Genomic DNA, 17,730 nt, shown 5'->3' on the forward strand with positions numbered 1-17,730 from the left:
AAAAGGTCTACATATAACCCCAATTCCTAAGATGCTTGCAATTATAGTATTGTTTAGGATTTGGGTCAACCACCTTATATCTTGTATACTCTATAGATCCTTGAGAGCCACCCCACATAGTGAAAAACGTTGTTGACTACAATTGGTGGAGTTTATCCCTTATACATTGAATAGAGTCAACTTAGGCTTCCATACCAAATTTATTTCTAGATCCAAGTATCTTCATGTGCAATAAACATATTTAGATTCATTATTGGTCAAGAAGCCTCCACTTTCATTATGTCTTTATCATGTTGCAGAGCCTTAGGTTCTCTAGGGAATATCTAGAACAAGTCCATTTGGGCCATCAAAGCTCTTAATTCACATTATTTCTTGGATGATTAAATGAATTTGGAGGAGATTTTCCTTGAACCCATGACTACAGTTGATATATTTTAGGAATATTTCCATCATATATCATTCTTTCATCCTAAACTTTAGATCTTTGCTTGAAAAACCTACTTTTGTTTGATGATATTATGTGGTACTAAGGCCCCATTCTGACATGTTATGTGTATTCATAAGGGAATTCGACACACATATTTAAGATGATACCCATTGATATCTTAGTGAACTTAGGTGTCATAAAAGACATGTCAATAGGTGTAGATTATTCTCCTTAAGAAGTTGAAATTTATATTTCCCTCTTTAATGAGTTTTGTGATGCTTTCACTTGGACCTATGAGAAGATGATAGGAATTGATCCTTGAATATTCAAACATGAAATTAAAATGTATGATAATGCTAATATTATTTTATATATCCTACATCAATTCAATCTAAAGAAGGAAACTACCATTAAACAAGAGGTAGAGAAGATGCTTCATGCTATTTCTTGTTAGCATGCTTCCCTTGACCAGATGTGTTTCAAATCCCATTTTGATTGTGAAAAATAATGTATCATTAAGGTTTGTATTAATTTTAGGGATCTTAACAAATATTTCACAAGGATAATTATGCTACCATATTCATTGATTTTATTATCAATGAATGCACCAACAATGAAATATTTTCTTTTAGGATGGATTCTCCAACTATAATAAAATTCTAATCAAACTGAAACACCAACACATAACTATGTGTATTTATCATTAGGCTACCTTTTCCTATAATAATATGTCATTTGGTCTTAAAAATGTTGTGGATACTTTCAAGTAAGCCATGTCATGGGATTTTAACAACATCAAACATATTGTTGAAGCCCATTTGGACGATCTAGCTACTTGGTCTCAAATACGTTCCTATCTTCCATGCCATCTTCATGTAATATGCACATAATAATGGTATTAAAACATTTGTTTGAATCCACATAGTTGCATATTTTGACAATGAATTCTAAGAGAATACTTTTTTCATTGTATCCAAGTTTGGATCATGGTTGATATATTCAAGGCTGAGGCCATACTTCACTTGCCTCCCCTGTTGAGAAATCTAGGGGCAACTAGATTAGGATGATTTCTCTTACTTTGATAATTGATTGTGATATTTTTTACTTAACTTGATATAATTGTAGTTAACTTCTTATTATCTTGATTATTATAGTGTTATTTAGCCATCAAATAGATACCAAACAATGAAGATCAATGAGACAAGAGGACACAAAATGTAGGTTGCAAGCCAGGGTGAAAACCTCTCCTCTTGAGAGGAAAACCCGCAATAATTCTTCTCTTCTTATAGAATATTCAAATGACGAATTTCAAGACGTATGACCAAATACCAAGGCCAATTCAAACCTATTCTTGATGAACTTTCTTCTCACAAAGTCAACCCCAAGACAAACTTGCTTTCTAGAAGCTACAAATTCTCCTTCAACCAAAATTTCAAACCTGCAATTATGACTGCAAATTTCATCCTAACTACAGAAACCCTAGTTTTGCATGTGTAAGAAAATATGGTGTAATTTGGCTTCTTTCTCCTTCACTTGGGGTACTTGGCCTTCCTTGATGACTCGACTTGTAAACTATACCCTTATGACCCCAACTTTCAGCTCGTTAATGTGACTGTAATTTATGTCATATAGCATCAAAATGTGCCCTAGATATCCTCACATGTGTGAGAGAAGGTGGCCCAAAAACTAAGATTTTTGTTTACCTTTTTGTCTCCTTGATTCTCATTCTTCTTTTCTCCCTTTTAGGTCTCCTTTTCTTCCTTCATCGATCTTGTTGGATGCTCTTTTGATGAGGTCGATTTCTAACTTATATATAGGCTTTCAATGATGATCAAATAACCCTTATGAGGTCGAATTATCATCCCTTGAAGGCTCACTTGTTGCATCTAGGTTGTCTTGATCTTGGAGGGTCTTTTATGACTCAAAATGTATTACATGAATTTTATTTACATAATACAAAGTTTCCAATGGGGTCTTTCATATATGACAATGACTCAATTTACTTCTTGACTCTATGAAAGACCCTAGAAGCACTCAATGGATGATTGACCTACAAATATCTTGAATTTGAGCATGAAACCCATGCTACAAAATTAATAATAATACTTTTTCTTTCTTTTTCCAATATACAAGAATCAAGAGTACATTTCATATTTATGAAGACCTAACCTAGTTACCTATTTCAACAATCCTGCTTAAATAGGGAGGTATTCATAATACGTACAAGGTACTTGGACATTCTCGTATTGAATAATTCTCATAAGAAGAGTCGGATTGGTAAGCCATCTCATAATCTATCTTATCATCTTATATCAGTGCATCTCATCATATCAACCAACATTGTCATATAGTAAGTCCTTGACTAACAACTCTATCTCTCCACAATATTAAGGCATAATGTTGGGGAGACCAATGATTTATAGACACCTTCTTCATTTTTTCTCAAGGAACATACCCCATCCATATGTTCACAAGGTATGTCTTCTAGGATCATTCCCATCTTGGATTTACACATCCTCGTGGAATTTCCTCTTTGACTACTCTTACCTTTTGTATGCCCTACCTCATCCTCAAAGAGTATCAAAATTCAAATGCTTACCCAATCCTCCTTTCTTTCTTCATAAATAAGACAAAAATGATGTGTCTATCTCTCCCTCTCAACTAGGGAGGATCTAGTCATTGTTATAGAAGGGATATACCCAAGCTCCCTCTTACCTAGGGACTTGTTACCAACAGCAACCATCTACTCTTTGGTGGAGATCATAGTCCTATTAGATGATTGTATGACTCCTCCTTTTGGCATCATGTCATGAACTTCAACTTCTTCATCATGGAGCCATCTTCTTCTATAACTTCTTCATAGGGCATCAACCATCTTTTCCATCAATTCCCTTCAATGAAACATAGTGTTGAACTAATAGACATGTCATCATTTTCTTCATCAGGAAGTGACCTTCTAGTCCACATATGACTACCATTCATACAACTATGATCTATTTTTGTATGCTTAGTTTTGTTGTTCTAATAACAATTATAGATTTATAAACATGTGCTTGCTTCTTTCTTTTTGTGTTGAGGTTTCCTTAGTTCTTGGTGCTTACAAATAGGTAAATTTCCTTAAGTTAAGCAAGACATTCATGAGAAAAATAGCTTCAAAAATGAATAATGAAAATAAAACATGTACAATACAACAAACCATAGAAGAGACACATTAACACAGTTTTTTTATGAAGGAGTTCACCCCTCCTGTGCTACATCTCCTTCGTACAGCTTCCATGGCTTGGGCCTCTATATTAGCTCAATGTGGAAACAATGTTGTTTAAAAAGCTTTATGGCTCCTGATACTTGCACCAATGTGTTTAGAAGGTCCAAATTAGCTAAGAACACTTCTTTTTGATCTCAATTTGGTAAAAAATTGAGTAAGTTATGGCTCAAACAATTTTTCCTAGAAAACCTCTGCTAAATCTAGAAAGACTCTAGTTAAGTTTGCCAAGTTTGGTGGCGGTTCTGGATTTGGTGGCTCCGCCATAAATTCTGCCAACTTAATCAATGGATTAATTAAGGCTAATCCTGATTAGGTGCTAATTGTGCTTCCTTTGTGGCCCTCGGTCGCACACTTGTGGTCGCATGGGGTGGGGGTTGGCCTGCGGGGCTGGCTCCCACCACCCTGCCTTTGGCAACAAACACGTGTTTAATAAAAATTCACTGCAATGATTTTTAAATGTATAGCCCATGGTTTTTTGGTTGGGCATGGAAATTAGATGGGGGAAGTCATGGGTTCAAAACCCCCCTCCGCTCAACCCATATGCTTTTGCCATAACCATTAATACATGCGCCATATGCATTAATATATGCCACCATACTTTGTATTACATTTGATCATATAATGACAATTAAATATGCGTAGTTGAGATTTCGTTGGCTTCGGATTTGAATTAATATTTAAATTAATATATAATATATATATTAATTATATTATAATATATAATTTTAAAAAATCATATAATATAACATTATATATATATATATATATATATATATATATATATATATATCAAATTCCACCTTAAAGGTCAATTAGGTAATTTCACCTGAGACAAACTGGCGAATCTGGAGATGACACTTGTCACAGCCCCATTGGGTGAAAACTGAAGAAGATTACCCTTGCTGACTAGATTGCTGACTAAACTGCCATGTAATCATTCTGCCCCATTCTGCAAATTTTTTTAATTGTTTAGGAAAATGAACAGCAGGTCTTTTCTCCTTCATCTAGACTCCATTTTCGATGAAACAAATTGCATTGCGATTGTCTTGAAGAGACAGATGCATCCATATAGTTTTCAAGCCAATATGAGAACTTCGAATTTCGAGCTAAATATCGAGCGCCTAATCATTCCTCCCCACTAGAAGACTTTTGGAACCCAAAAGATACTATTATCTAACAAGTAGATGAGGGTACATCCCCTCACCTTTCCAAGCTCGATCCAATTGGCTGTTGATGAATTTGTTTCCTTGAGCTCCTCTCTAAGGAAATCAAAATTCACTTGCCTTGAGGACCCTGTTCTATACCTGTACTTGTCTTTGCCCCTTTCAAGCTGATCTTGCACTATTTGTTGCACCATTTTCAGTTGTTCATAGAAACTCATGGTTTTTTCCATGTAGCCATCAAAAGCGACATCCTTCTTGCCGAGACGACATAACAAAATGTAATGCAAATGGATGACAAATTTCACTACTTGGTTTTCTTAACTCAAGCCCAATTGTACACCTTGAAAGTATGAAATTTTATGAACATAACTTTCATGTAAAACATAATGACACCTTAATAAAACAATTACATAACCAATAGGCCTAAAAGGCATAATAATGAACTTGCTACTTATACCTCTTTTGTACCTTTGAATTAAGTGAATTTTTTTACAAGTATCCATCCAATGAAAGCACATGGATCACTACAACTTAATATTTACATGATTGAAATATTCTGAATGAAACAAGATGGTGAAGTTGCTTGCATAAACTTGAAACTCAAATGAACCTTTCAAGTTTGAAAGAGCATAAAAAAGAATTGAACTAATCTTTTGGTTTGAAGCAACACATGCATCTTGATGTTTTCCTCCCCACTGGAAGACTTTGCACACACAAGACAATGCATGCCAAGGAGCTTCGAAAGAAGAAATGTCAGCAACAACTCTCCTCCAATATTCTCTTATCAAAATGACGATCTTGGGCGTTGACTAATCAACAATGGCATCCAACTTGGAGAGGTTTGCCTTCAACTTACCTCCTCCAATATCATGGCACAAATGCATCAAAGATGTGAAACCCAACTTGTACTTTGATATGTTCAAAACATCAAACAATTTTCCTTCATAGATGATATGTGCATAAGAAAACTTTCTCAACATGTTTATGTCGCCCAAGTGGACAATTTCTTCAAGAAAGGACTATTTTTTGCCATAATTCAAATACACGTATGAAGTAGAAGTAATACAATTAACATACAACATTAAAAGCCATACAAACCATTCTTGCTTGGTGTTATGTATATTCTTGCACTGACCTCTTTTTACAACTTTGCTTTGGTGAAAACTACTCCTTTTGTCGTCTTTCTTGAAATACTTACCATTCCTCTTTGGCACCATAACCATCGGTGCAAAACATGGCATAAGGGATGATTGAATGAGCCCATTTTTCAACAAAATTTTGCATTACATTAGTGTCTCTACACTTTTCAATTTTTTCAACCCTTGCATGCTAACATCACAAAAAGAAACCTCTTGCTGCAAAGATATTTCATGTGAAGTTTCTTTCTCCTTGAAGGATGATTCTTTCACAACCTGAAATACTTCATCACTCTCATGAACCGAACCAACCAAATCAGAATTGAAACTTGCATTACATGCAACAACATTTTCATAAACATTATCCTCATTTGGCTTGAACATGAGAAGTGCTAAACTTTTGCTTGAATTCACTAGTCTTTTTGCCTCCCCTGCATTAACCAAAGAAATGTTCAGTTTTTTTTTTTGTGATGGGCTCTCACTATGTAATCCACACCATCCTTGAACAAGTGATACTTGTTTTCATGGCGATAAAAGACTACTTTCTGGTCATACAAATATGGACTACCCAACATCACACCTGAAATATCAAGTGGTACCACATCTAACTCTACTTCATCAATAAATTTGCAGTGATTTCAAACTTAAACAAACATTTTCTTGTAACCTATAAACTTGTGTCTCTTGTTATCCATCCCAAATGGTCTGGTTTATGATGAGGTACAGTTCCAAGATTCAATCTGTTGACTAAGTCTTTAGAGATTAGATTCGCTTGTGATCCACTATCAAAGAGTGTGTTAATCTTGGTGTGTTTAGATATGACCCTAACATGAAATAACTCAATTCCTCTCTTTTCATCTGGAGTAGTAGTAGTGTTATAGTTTTGTGAACAAGTGCTTGCAATATCTTGTTTTCCTTTGATTCCCATGGCAGTGATTTTGTTTTCATCACCTGATTCAGAACCTAAATCTTCTTGAGTGACAACAGTGGCTTTTTATTTCCCTTTATTGTTGAACTTATTTGGTCTCATTTCTGAATGCAATTTCCAGGAGTGGGCTTCATCATTCCCCTCTTTGGAACAATGTTTTCATGTGATTTTCTACCCTTATTTCTTCACACTTGCATTCTTCTTTCCATTCCATTTTCCTCATTTCTCGTTCTCCTTACCCTTAGGTGGCTTTTTATCACTATCCTCTTCATACATGTTCTTCCCTCTAGATTCAAGATGCGTGGCTTGCACACATACTTCATCCAAATTAGTTGGATTGAAAATAAGAATAGTGTGTTTAAAATAGGGATGTAAACTCCCAATATATTTCAACATTGTATCTTGGGAATTCAAATTCACTCCTAATAACAAAGCCCTTTTTCTAAACTCCTGTGTATAATCTTGGACTGTTTGACCTTTAAGCTGCCTAAAATTCTACTAACTCATAATGGCTTTTTTCATATAGGATAAATGATAAAATTGTCTTTTAATTGTAGAAACAAATTCAACCCAAGAAATGGATATCTTACCCTGGATTCTCATTTCTTCTTGAGTCTTTGCTTCCCACCAAACTAGTGCAGCTCATTCTAGCCTTAGTGAAGCCAACTAGATCTTTATGTCATCTTCTTGAAGGTTCTAAATTCTACAATATACCTCCAACTGTTGAATCCAATTGTCCAACTTTTCTGCATTCACCTCTCCATTGTACATGGGAAGTTCGAATTTTATGTCCAATTTCAGTAATGGAGTTTTTCCTATTGGGGTTTTGGAATGAGTATGGGAAGTTTCAGTGGTGGTAGTGGAAGATGATGTTGTGTGCAATGATGGAGATGATGAGGAAGATGATGAGGATGGTGGAGATGGAGGTGGATTTCCACCATTCCCTTTGGAATCATTCTTCTCATCTTTTTTGTCCTCTGAGCTTCCTTCTCCATGTGGAGGTTTAGAGCTCTCCCCAACCATTCTAGTGTTCCTCTCTTCATAGAGGACTTTAACCATCTCAGTCAAAGTGTAGAAATATTTCTTGAATTCTTCCTCTTCTAAAGAGGGACCTTCATGCTCTCTTTCTCTAGACATAATGGCTATGGATTTAGGCTCAGAAATTTGTATTGATTGTACCTCTTCAATCTCAATTGAAGGAAAAAATTGAGGAGCTTCAAGTGCAACTGGAATTGGAACTTTAAGTGGTGGAGATTGTGGCCTTGTGGCTCTCCTTCTTTTGGGCATTACCTTAGGAGTTGCAACCAATAGCTTCCTTTCTCCTTCATGCAACTTTAACCTTGTAAGCATCACAATTTTACAACCATTAAAATCCTAATTGCACAAACTCAAGCAATTAAGAAATTCAACCTTGTGCTCTGATACCAACTTGATCTATTTTTTTATGATCAGTTTTGTTGCACTAATAACAATTACAGATTTATAAACATGTGCTTTCTTCTTGTGTTTTGTGTTGATGTTTCCTTAGTTTTTGGTGCTTACAAACAAGTAATTTTCCTTAAGTTAAACAAGACATTCATGAGAAAAATAGCTTCAAAAATGAATAATGAAAAGAAAACATGTATAGTATAGCAAACCATCAAATAGACACATTAACACAATGTTTTGATGAAGGATTTCACCCCCCCTGGGCTACATCTCCTTGGTCCAACTTCCATGGCTTGGGCCTCTATATTAGCTCAATGTGGAAAACAAATTGTTTACAAAGCTCTATGGCTCTTGATACCTACACCAATGTGTTCAAAAGATCCAAATTAGCTAAGAAAACTTCTTTCTGATCTCAATTTGGTCGAAAATTGAGTAAGTTATGGCTCAAACAGTTTTTCCTAGAAAACCTTTGCTAAATCTAGAGAGAGTCCAGTTAATTCCACCAAGTTTGGTGGCGGTTCTGGATTGGGTGGCTCCACCATAAATTCTGCCAACTTAATCAACAGATTAATTAAGGCTAATCCTGATTAGGCGCTAATCGTGCTTCCGTTTTGGCCCTCGGTCGCGCACTTGTGGTCGCATGGGATGAGAGCTAGCCCGTATGGCTGGCTCCCACCACCCCCGTCATTGGCAACAAACACACGTTTAATAAAAATTCGTGGCAAGGATTTTTAAATGTACCTCCCATGGTTCATTGGATTGACATGGAAATTAGGTGGGAGAGGTCACGTTTCAAAACCTGCCTCCGCCCAACCCATATACTTTTGCCATAACCATTCATATATGCCACCATACTTTGTATTACACTTGATCATATAATGAAAATTAATTATGTGCATTTGAGATTTCGTATTTGATTTAATATTTAAATTAATATACAATATATAATATATATATATTAATTATATTATAATATATAATTTAAAAAATCATATAATATAACATAATTCCACCTTAAAGGCCAATTAGGCAATTTCACCTTGCCTGAGATAAACTGGCAAATCTGGAGGTGACACTTGTCATAGCCCCATTGGGTGAAAACTGAAGAAGATTCCCCTTGTTGACTGGACTGCTAACTAGACTTCCATGTCATCATTCTGTCCCATTCTGCAATTTTTTTAGATGTTTAGGAAAATGAACAGCAGGGTTTTTCTCTTTCATCCGAACTTCATTTTTTATGAAACAAATTGCATTGCGATCATCATGACGAGAAAGATGCATCCATACATTTTTTGAGCCAATTTGAGAACTTTTAATTTTGAGCTAAATATTGAGCACCTAATCAAACTACCTCTTCCAAGTCATGTTTCTTTTAGGATCTTCCATCCAATCACATTATTACTAGTTGTAGGTGACATTCTACAACCTTCTTCGGTAGCCCTATTAAACCCAGCCAGATGATTTCTCAAAAATCAAAATGAACATTAAGTCAAAATTACATCTTTATGATGGCATTTTTTCATGACATAAGCTTCTTGCAACATCAACATCCTGCACATGTATGAATCCATCTCCAAGACATTCATTACCAAGGTTCTCCTTTTCTAGCATACACATAAGGGTCTTCATACCTTATTCATGGAGATGTCATATCTAATCCTTTGTGTTATCAAATGTTGATCACTTATCTTATCTTATGTGACTATAGATACATCTTTCATGAATTCTTCTTTCACCTTCTTCACATATTGCTTCCACATGATCTTCTATACATAGTTCCTTCATCATAGGAACCATAGTTTTCCAACCACCTCATATTTTCCATGAGGTCATATCATGCTAATTTCATCTTGTCAATATGTATAAGAGTTCAAGGTACATTGTATTCATACCTTCATGTATCATTCATAAGGAACAGTCCCCTCTTCTTCAATCATGCTCATGAGATATATAATTCAACCATTCTATCTGCAACTATATGATTACATGACTTTATCTATCAAATATATACATACATCTTCATTCATGTGGTCATCTAGACTTTCTTCTAGCAACTTCATTTCATTTCTTGACATGTTTCACATCTTTTTCATCATACCATCATCCTTCTAAATTGTGGATCCCAGACAAGGTGGAATGTAGACTATCTATGAGACACTTTATTTTTCTACGTAGAGGTGAATCTTCTAACAAAGATTCTAATGGAGGATCTTGCTAAATGCTTCTTTCCAATGATGATGAGGTGTGACAAAAATGTTATCTACTTATTTTTCTAGATGACTTTATCCAACCATGTAAACTGTTTACTTCGATTATTCTTCTGTGCTACTAATGAAGATGCCACAAGCTACTTCCTTTCTATCATGTACTGTGGTTGCTTCAACCATATAGACTTATACTTTGACTATACTTCCATGACTCTATGAAAATTTCATCTCAATCTATGCTATAATGCATCCTATCATACTTGTGATGCTTTCCATCATGATTGTTACCTTCTATAAACTGAAAAGAACTAAGTATATGATGTTATCTTAGTCATAGTAAAGGTATTTCACTTCTTCCTTCTTTTTCTTCTTCTCTTCAGGTTCTTCTACTTCTTCAGTGACACGAGATTCATTTCTTTCCTTTCTCTTCTTGTTATCCTTCTTGATTTTAGGACAATTCCTTTTGCAATTCCCATATTCGTTACATTCACAACATTGAATCTTAGACATGTCAATTTTCTTTTGAAACTTATTTTGAGGCTCAAACTTTCCAAATTTCCCTTTCTTTCTTGCAATGTTGCATATGCTTGAGTTTTTTCATTTTACCCAACATCGTTCTTTGCCTTTAATCTAGTTTCTTCAATATTGTATAATGGCCATAGATCGTTGGATGAAGTGGTTTCCTTCTTCCCATAAATGCTTGATACACAATTTCCCCATTCATCTGGTAATGCATTGAGCACAATCGTGGTAATCTATCGATTAGGCATTATTTCTCCTAGCTCTTGTATTTGATCTCTTATTTGAGATACCCTCATTAGGTATGAGGCTACCCATTCTTCCTTTGATACCTTCATCTTGTATGGTTCTTAACGATATATTTTCTCCTACAGTGCTTACAAAGAACAATTCTACCAACTTTTCATAAATCTCTTTTTCTATCTTCAACTTTGCTACATTTGGAATGAGGGAATCCTTGATTGACTCAATAAGGATTCTCTAAGCCCTTATTTCTCCTTTCATGTACTTTGATAGAGCTTGAGATTTCTCTTGAGGTGGTTTGGTGATTGATCCTGTGACATATTCACTAACTTCATTTTCTATGAGGATCAAATCTATTATCTTCTTCAATGCAAGGTAATTTGATGACCCAACAAGTTTGTTGTTCTCCTTGCAGAAAGAAGTCATTCTATATTGAGACATAAAATATAAAATAATTACTTTCCAAGTGAAGATGTTCCTTTCTATGTTGATATCTTCAACTTGATGCCTTCTTGATGATGACAACTTGATGATCTTCTTCAAGGATGAGTGAGATGTGATTCTTTATTTAATGAGAGGGAGATCAATTTGATTTGATGAAGTGATATTATTGCTTCCTTTGATTGATTATTGTAGAATGTGTAATCTTCCAAAGAATGCTTCAAGTGTAGAATCCTTCTTTGAATGGAGGTAGGGTCTTTGAGGTCTTCTTCTTCTACTACTTGTTGTGCTTTGCTTTCCCTTGATGACTTGATTTCCTTGATGCTCCTCTTATATTGGCCCTTTATGTATCATTCTTCAATGTTGTGATCTTCAAGCTTCCTCTTCTTGTTGTTGTTGTCACCTTAACTCTAAAACCATGTTGAGAAATCTAGGGGCAACTAGATTAAGGTGATTTCTCTTACTTTGATAAATTCTTCTTATCTTGATTATTATAGTGTTCTTTAATCATCAAACAGATACCAAACAATGAAGATCAATGAGACAAGAGGACACAAAATGTAGGTTGCAAACCGAGGCCAAAACATCTCCTCTTGAGAGGAAAACCCACAATAATTCTTCTCTTTTTATAGTATCTTCAAATGATGAATTCCAATACCTATGACCAAAGACCAAGACCCCTCCAAGGCCAAGTCAAACCTCTTCTTGATGAACTTTCTTCTCACAAATTCAACCCAAAGTCAAAATTTCCTTGTAGCAGCTGCAACTTCTCTTTCGACCAAAATTTTAGCCCTGCAATTTTGATTGCAACTTTCTACCTAGCTGCAAAAACCCTAGTTTCACACGTGTGAAAATATGGTGAAATATGGCTTATTTCTCCTTCACTTGGGGTACTTTTCCTTCCCTAATGAATCAGCCTACCAACTAGATACTGATGACCCCAACTTTTGGCTCCATAAGGTGACTGCAATTTTTGTTATGTAGCAACAAAATTTACCCTAGATATCCTTGCACGTGTGAGAGAAGGTGGCCTAAAAACTCAGATTTCTATTTACCTTTTTGGCTCCTTTCTTATCCTTCTTATTTTATCCCTTTTAGGTCTCCTTTTCTTCCTTCACCGAACTTGTTGCATGCTCTTTTGATGAGGTCAATTTCTTACTTCTATATAGGCTTTCCATGATGATCAAATAACCCTTATGAGGCTAACTTTTCATCCCTGGAAGGTCGACTTGTTGTAGCTAAGCCAACTTGATCTTGGATGGTATTTTATGACTCAAAATGACTTACATAAATTTTCTTTACATAGTACAAAGTCCCTAATGGGGCCTTTCATATATGTCAATGAATCTATGACAAACCCTAGAAGCACTCAATGGGTGATTGACCTACAAATAATTTGACATTGAGCATGAAACTCATGCTACAAAAATAATAATAATAATATTTTCTATTTATTTTTACAATATATAAGAATAAATAGTACATCATATTTATGAAGACCAAACCTAGTTACATATTTCAACATCCCCTATATAACACTATTCAACTTCAAAGTTCCCAAGGGAATTATGACAATTCATAGTGACTAATGTAAAGATGGCGAAAAGTTTTGTGCATCTTTTGAAGAAGGTTATACCTTTTGTGTCATATTACCAAGCACAAAACTAATTTGAATCTTTGAATAAAGGTTTGATATCAACCCCATTGCTAAATTCCATGAACTACAATAAAAACCTTTTACTTGATTTGGCCACATCAAAGTCCACCATTGTTATGGTGCTTGTCCAAAAGGAAAATTCACGGAATGAGCTTGTGATTTATTACTTTAGTAATGGTATTGTCAATCATCAGCTACATTTTTTTGCATGTTGAGAAGCTAGGTACGACAATGGTTCATGTTCTCCTATGTCTTAGACATTATATTCTTCCTCTAAAAAAATACTATTTTATTAGACTCAACCCCAACGTAGCACATTTAAAACATCAAATCATTGGGGGGGAATATTCAAAATGGATTGTCATCTTACAAGATTTTGATTTAGAGTTTTCAACCTTGAAAATAAGTCTTAATCATTCACATAGTCGATTTCTGACCTTCTTAGAGACATTCAGGAATATGGTTTAATCAATCATTGTTGGATGAATATATATTCCTCATTGACTATCGTGATCCCTGGAACAAAGATGTATTGTTAGATCTTCAAATTCAAATGTTTTAATTTTTAATTATCCCAAGATGAGTGTCAACATATACACCACTATGCCAACAATTGTCTCATGGTGAAACATTTTATTGTTATAGTGTAGAATTAATATTGTATTGATGCTTAGAACATGATGAATTTGAGATAATTTTGAATGATTTCCATGTGGGACCATGTGGTATTCATATTTATATAATAGCCACAACCCCAAATGAATTGCATGCATGATAATTTCGGTCATCTATCTTCAAATATTGTGTTGATGGAATCTAAAGGTGTCATCCTTGTTGAGTGCTTACTCAAAATATGCATGTTCATCCTGCTCCATTAGACCTTATGGTTATTGTTGGCTCCTTCATAAAGTGGAGGATTGGATTTATGATATGTAATCCTACTTCGGCTAATAGTAACAAATACATAATTGTGGTTGTTATCTACTTTTCTATGTGAGTCGAAACTATTCCTACTTCCAATGTTGCTAGCATGATAGCACTTTTCATTTTCACTCATATCATTCCTAGATTTGGTGCTCCTAGAAAAATAATTACTAATAGTGGGTATCACTTTAGAATAAGATGATCACTAGATTAAACACTAAGTTGGGTTTCATCATGAAAAACACATCACCTTACTTTCATATACTATTGGCCAAGTATAATCCATGAATAAAGTTTTGAAGACTATGATGCAGGGAATGGTGGGTAAGTATAAGATCAACTAGCTCCTTATGATTTTCTTTGCATTATGGGAATATCAACCCTTAGTAAAAATTACCACCATTTGTACACCTTTTCAATTCCTTCATGGAGTGGATGCAATGTTACCAATTGAGTGTGAAATACTTTCCTTGAAGCTAGCCCTAGAACTCCTACCTAACAACTATATAAAGGAATAACCTTTTATTTATTTCACCCATTTTGATGATCATTTTCAAGAAGCTATATTGGTTGATGAGACTCATAATAAGTACATAAAATCCTTGTACATTAAAATTGTTTGACCTGACATATTTATAGAAGTAGTTGGCCTTGTTATATGATCAAGATCAAGAAAAGGTAGGGGAAAGAAGTTTTGTACCTCTTTGGTGTGATCCTTACATTCTTGGCCATGTATTGCAAAAGGGACCTATGAGTTAGTTAATTATGAAGGGAATACTTTATATGAGCCTTGCTAATATGGATTGGATCATTATATTGTTTTCCATCTAGTTCGATGATTTTAGAGTGGGAAAAGTGGAGGAATCATCTCATGGTATCATTTTTAAATATGGGACCCATTTTGGAAAAATAGGGCTTGAAACCTTCTAGGAGTGTTTTGAGGCATCAAATGACTTTTTTGGGGGGTAAAACGTTTCCCTTTAGTGCAAGACATTTTTTCCCTATTCTGCACACAAATACCTTTCCAACCACACAAGAATAGCATCGATCAGAGTTTGTATGCGAACGTTATGCCACTCAGAAGTTGACCTTCCTATTTTCACCACCATAATTCGATCGAATGCCATGTTATCCCCCATTATTCATGAAAAATGGGATAGCCACGTGATTATGAGTTAGAAGACTCTACAAGAGTATATATTGTAACTTTTATTAATAGTTGAAGTAGTCAAACGTAACCACTAGAAGGCTATCAAGTTGTGTTATAACCAGGCCACTAGGAGGAAAAAGGGTTCCATTCTTTTGAGTACATTTGTTCCATAGATGAGCAAAAATAGCCAAGAGGGATAGGAGGTAGAGCACACAGGGAGTGTTTGTGCACTATAGAAGCCTGTGGGCCACATTCCATATTTGTACTTGTAGCTATATTTCTATTTAGAGAAAGAGAGTGGAGCAACCTCACCTTCTAGTTGGGTTTTTCACCTGAAAGGGTTTCCCAAGTCATATCGTGTGTCAAATGTTTTTTTGATTTTTGATTTTTCCGTTCTCTATTTTCTACATAATTTTAATTTTCATGCATATGTTATTAATATTAATCTATAGATCTATAAATCTAACGAGATATAAAACTATAATAGTGTATATTTTGGAACTTTTAAGTATAATTTTATCAAATATTTTGTGATGAACTATCTAGTGGAATATCCACGACAATTTATGCATCATATTGGTACTAGAGTAGTTTTATTTTGGTATATTATGGATATTTGCAAGGAGATCTAGATCGGTTGGGCCAAAAGTTGTAAAACCCTAATCATGGTCGACAAATATGTGAATAACCCTCATGATCATGCAGAGGAGAGGTTTTCACATTTGGAACAAAAAGTCATAGATATAAATTGTAGTGTAAATCTCCTCATGGTGACCCTCAACAATAATATTGGAATATTTCGAGAAGATGGAAGTTATCAAAACAAGGATAAGGAGGTCAGGTAGAAATGGAGAACTAGCCGATAAAGAACCCTAAAAAGATCAACCTAGTTCAAGTGTCATGAATCAATCAAAGCCCCTGTTCAAAATGGAAGCGAAGATCAATATCAAGCCATACCATGGCGATATCAATGCTCGAATGCTAACGAATTGGTTGCAACAAATAAATTTTTATTTCAGTGTCCATCAAATTGAGGAAGAACGGAAGATTTGATTTGTGTGGCTGAAATTAGAGGACCATGCACTAATTAGGTGTGAAAGCCACATGAGGACCCTAAGGTTAGAGGGAGAGCCTCTAGTGACTAAGTGGGAGGACTTCAAAACACTCATGAAGTCATTTTTTATCCTATTGGGTATCTAGAGGACCAATGGATCTGATGACACTACTCCAAGAAAAAGTTGGGGAAAAGAGTGTAGGAGTATACCACAAAGTTCAGAAAGATGGCTATAATGTTGGGTATCTCTGTAAAGAACTCAAATGGACTGCTTAAGTATATGGGGGGTCTACATCACCACCTGTGTGAGAAAGTGATGTTTTTCAAGCCTAAATTAGTGGATGAGGCTTGTATATAGGCACAATACCTGGAGAACATAGGTTTGAAGAAAGCATAATAAAGTGGATCAACGTAGGAGGAGCAATAAGACACTTCTAAGGAGGGGAAGAAGAAGAATAAAGGGGGAAAAGATGAAATTTTGGCAGACACAACACACCAGTGCAAAGATACCAGCAACCACTCCAACATTAACGACCATGTAAAGGACAAGTGATGGAAGTTGTATCCAAAGCTAAACTCGAAGAACAAAAATAAAGACAATAAGAAGAAGAATTTCATGCCCAATGATTTGAGCAACCAAGTTGAAAGCATCTTAGATGTGGATGAGAAGATCACATGTACATTAGTGCAGAAGGAGGTGAATATGAGTAGCCTTCAACAATAGGAAGAGAAAGAAATGAGTAAACTCTTCAATATAAAGATACATGTCATTGATGTGACTCGGGATTGCAAGTGAATTTCATTGTGACAAATATGGTTAAGAGGTTGGAGCTGGAAGTTCGTGATCATCCAAGCCCATATCCATTGTGATGGCTAAATAAGGATGCAGAGCTCAAGGTAACAAAATAGTGGAAAATTAGGTTTTCCATCAGTGTTGATTTTATTGATGAAGTAGAACTAGATGTGGTTCTCTTGATGTATGTGGAGTCATGTTTGGGAGTCCCTACATGTACATGCGAGATACAATATTGATTTAGATGACCAAATTGTACCAACTCGTCAAGGATGGAAAATCATTCATCATCAACGCGCACAGAGGCAATTCAAAAATTTCGTTGGTAAGTGCCAACCAAGCCAAGAAATTGATTAATTCTAGCAATAAGTATGCTTTACTATTTTTAAGAGAAA

General features: G+C 35.1%; 1 pseudogene; it reads left to right on the plus strand.

The window, feature by feature from the left end:
* The window catches only part of LOC149250690 (putative protein S-acyltransferase 22), a 38,404-nt pseudogene that overhangs the window by 20,143 nt on the left and 531 nt on the right, over positions 1-17,730 (plus strand).

The sequence above is a fragment of the Pinus tabuliformis genome, chromosome 7 (assembly GCF_031772625.1).
Source record: "Pinus tabuliformis cultivar Carrire ecotype Pingquan chromosome 7, CPIR1, whole genome shotgun sequence".
Taxonomy (NCBI): Eukaryota; Viridiplantae; Streptophyta; class Pinopsida; order Pinales; family Pinaceae; genus Pinus; species Pinus tabuliformis.